Source organism: Sinocyclocheilus grahami, unplaced genomic scaffold (assembly GCF_001515645.1).
Source record: "Sinocyclocheilus grahami isolate Dianchi unplaced genomic scaffold, SAMN03320097.WGS_v1.1 scaffold24.1, whole genome shotgun sequence".
Taxonomy (NCBI): Eukaryota; Metazoa; Chordata; class Actinopteri; order Cypriniformes; family Cyprinidae; genus Sinocyclocheilus; species Sinocyclocheilus grahami.
Window position 1 is genome coordinate 2411119 of NW_015505203.1, and position 4152 is coordinate 2415270.

Here is a 4152-nt window from a genome sequence, read left to right on the forward strand (position 1 = left end):
GGACACTTCATTTCCAGCGATATCGTTGACATGATTGGAAAGATATTATTTAAACTGAGCTGGATGTTGACATCACTGAATTCAATGATGAACTGTTTTTAACTGAAAAATTAGTGTTTACTATTGTCATTTTGCATTATTGACACTATTTTCCTAATTAATGCTGTTCAGTTGCTTTGACACAATCTGTATTGTTAAAAGCGCTATATAAATAAAGGTGACTTGTCTTGACTTGACTCATCCATGAACTTGATTTCTGCCCGAGTCCCGTCGGATTGCATCAGCTGTGGGGATGAAGACGACAACTCCCATGACTCCACACTCAGTCACTGCGTCATCAAACTACGCCTTTGTCTATTTGTTTATTTTGAATACGCGCCCTCTAGCGGTGAAAATGACATATTGTGCCTTTAAATTATGTATCTTAGGCCCACCAAGGCTGCATTTATTTGATGAAAAATACAGCAAAATCCTTCAGAAATCATCTAATATGCTGATTTGGTGCTCAAGAATAACTTCTTATTATGACAGTTGAAAACAATTCTGCTACTTACTATTTTTGTAGAAACTTTTTTCAAGATTCTTTGATATGTATAAAAAACTGCATTTATACAAAATAAAAATAAAAAAGTAGAACAGAAATACGTCTTTACTGTCACTTTTGATGAATTTAATGTGCCCTTGCTAAATAATATATATTATTTATATAAAAACAATCCCACTGACCCCAAAAATGTCAACAGTAAATGTTACGTTATGTCACAAGTGTGGCCAATGTGACCTCTCTGAATATCAAAATGCCCCCTGTGATTCATTCCAACACCAATGCCGCCCAGGGAAGAAAAGTGGCATATGGTCTATCTCTTGTATTTCCACACCTAAAACGAGAGACAGACTCAGGGGGAAAGGGCCAGAGAAACTCCCCAAGCTGTGGCATTGAACCTTTAGTCCCCAGGGTGGAACACTGTGACAGGTGGGTTGTTTCTGCAGCTTGTCTCCGGGGCTGTAACCCGGGGACATGGGCACGAGAGTACACCAAGACAAGATCAGATGAGATGAGGGGATGTGAAAGACTGACAGAGAGGAAAAGAGAGAAAAGGGCAGACAGGCAGAAAGGGAATTTTCCCCTGTGAATGCACACAATGGTTTCCTTGCACTGTGCGCATGTATTTATCCATGTGTGTTCGATGCCTGTTTGGACAACTTTCTTTTTGCATAAAGCAATTAAAGAACACAAAATGATTAAGAGGAGGATCTTCTAAAGTGCATGGTGTTTGTCAAACCAACAAATTAATTCAAACTGGAGCAAGTCAGGTCACCGGCTTAAGATTATTAACGTTCTTTATCCCACCATCTATGTGTGCTGGTTGTTAGTAAAAACACACATCCCACAGATGTGCCAACAAATGCAACAAAAACCAACTAAAGTAACAAAAATGCAACCACGATCCCAACCGGAATACTACAAACTACTGTGTTTCATTCATGCTGGTGAGCCATTCCCACTGGGTACAATCAGATCTAACAGAACACTGACTAAACACGGTCCAGGGACACACCGACAAAGCCCTAATGCCTTCACCAGGCAGCCAATTCATATTTATGAGAGTAACCCCACAGAGAATCAGAACATTAAACACAAAACCAAAGCCCAGAACACACTCCAGCACAGCCTCACGTCATCAATTTCTCTCCAGGGTGTTGACTCAGATCAGTTGTCCACTTCAATACATAACCTAATGAGATCAGAAAGAAAATTATAAAAGCTGATTCTAGATCAGCTAAGATGTATTATAAATGATCTGGAATCACTCTTACCAAGAATGAACAAAATAAAACCACACCCAAGGAAATACATTATTCACACACATCCCCTATAGATCATTTCTAAGCAGAAGTCATTATGGGTAAACGTATATACTGTAATGGCGAACAGACGATGTAAGCAAATATGATCGTTGTTCCCTTTTTGTTCCAAAAGTAAAAGAAAGAAAGCCACAGTAGCACTTCCGATGGCTTTCCAATACAGAAAAAAATATATAGAGATGGATTAAGGTAGTCAGAAGACAGAAAGATAGAAAGATTATTGGAGTATGTTTTACAGTAAAATTCAAAATTACATGTTTAATTTTGTGCTTTTTGTAACTTAATGCCAAAGTTATATTGTTACAAATAATTATTTTAAAAAAAATTATAATTCAACTATAAAAAGCACTGAACTTGTATAAAAAAGTGATCACAGTCCGTGAAAAAGATACATTGATTAAATCGGTTACAAATACCCCCATAGCACTTCAATTTAAATCGCCTCATTACAGCATTACATAATTCAATGTGTTAAAAACAATACTCTTTTCCATAAAAATAGGATACCGATTAACTCACTTTAATTCACAACGCCAAATATTGCACAATTATGCTAGATCCAGCACAAATACAAACGCACCTTTCTGTATAATACAACATACTGTTTAGCTCACTTTCGTTCCCAAAAGGCAGACTTAATGCAATTTTTGAACGACGCGTCTAAATGTGGCACAATTACGCATGCAACTCTGATGTCGGATGATGTCGGTCGTATTGCGTCATTTCATCTTATTATAGCGTTCACTTTTCGAACCTGTTCGCATCCTCACTCATTCTCTCGGGCGCGCGCATCTCCAAGTCCCCTTTACGCGTTCCTCAAGCAGCGAGAAGGAAGCTGAAAGAAATCTGGACACATCGCGTCTCAAAATGTCACCACACGAAGCCAGCAGTCATAAATTCACAGCTAGACTCAGAGTGGTCCCACTTATTAAACTGCCATAATCAATTAATCATCCATTTTAATTAGCTCAAGGCAAATATACGTCTGCAACAACAAAATACGTGACCCGTGCTCATAAATCTGTCTCTGCATATCACTGAATCTGACATATAAAACTGGATTTCTTAGAGCAAAGACGCCACATCTAAATGACACTGGAAGTGGATTCATTTGACACTCTGACATTATTGACAGTGAATTGCGAATAATTGGGGAAGGACTTGCGTTAAGGTCATGACTCTATTTCATGCAAATGTTTGACCATGTATTTATTTCACTTGATTAATAAGATGCGTAATGGATGTGGAGCGATGCGCAAAGGAAACACTAAAGTTCTGTTACACATCACAGCGCATTTCAACACAATCTGTAAGATTCATCTCCAACTCCATAATAGCAAAATCACCAGCACTGCTGTCATTATAATAAGATTTACAACGCATTGTCTTGACCGCGCACAGGATCATTGCCAAACAAAGAGAAGCCAAATAGAGTAATTACTTGCAATGGCTTAAATCTACATTTTTAAACGTTTAGGAACTCCTTCACTTTTCCAGCTCACACTCGTTTTCAGAGATAAGTAGCTGTAATCACTTAAATCAGACTTTTAAATACTACTTTTTACAGATGAGTCACGCGGAAACGCTTAGAGAAAATACAGTTGTTAAAAAAAATGGAATACTTCGCAATGAGAAGAAAGAGCTATCTAAAACTAATCAGATATATAGACACATCTACAAGTGTGCCTTTTCTTGCTTAAAAAATTATAGATGTTATTTATGATTAACTCACCTATTAAGGAATCGTCTGTCTCCTCTGACCTGCCGGCATTCTCGCGTTTTCCCTCTCCTGTTTAGTCTTCCTTCACTTTCATTGATGACGAATTCCTCAAGAACGCAAGCCTGTGGCAGGACGAGGATCGTGCACGTTCACACTGATGCGCGGAGAGAGAGAGAGAGAGAGAGAGAGAGAGAGAGAGAGAGAACGCGCGCAACCAGCCGCATACCAAACAACGCGCGAGGACCCACTGGCTGTCTGCTAATGCAGCTGCGCTCTTGCGCGCGGCCACGGGGAGCAAGGGTGGTGGCCAGCCAGCGTTTATCTGTAACGCATCTCTCAAGACTCGACGCTCCGGATTAATTACTTTGAATGTGCAATTAGTGGACGACTGAGCAGTTTTCTCACCATCCAGAAAACTGAAAGTCACAGAGATCGTTTCATAATAAGTCGTCTTACGATACGACTCTGCATGCGGTGGAAATGCGGTGCCAAAAGTGAGTTAATATATTAGATATTACTTATTTATTACAATGTTATACACATGTAAAATGTTATACCAAACAACG

General features: G+C 39.0%; 1 protein-coding gene across 1 annotated transcript in view; it reads right to left on the bottom strand.

Moving 5' to 3' along the window:
- LOC107562757 (5-hydroxytryptamine receptor 2A-like) overlaps window positions 1-3713 on the bottom strand; it is a 119347-nt gene extending 115634 nt beyond the window's left edge. The window contains exon 1 of the mRNA XM_016247488.1: window positions 3599-3713. The gene's annotated coding sequence lies outside the window, so the exon portion shown is untranslated. The remainder of the gene's footprint in view (window positions 1-3598) is intronic.
- Between the last annotated feature and the right edge of the window lie 439 nt (window positions 3714-4152).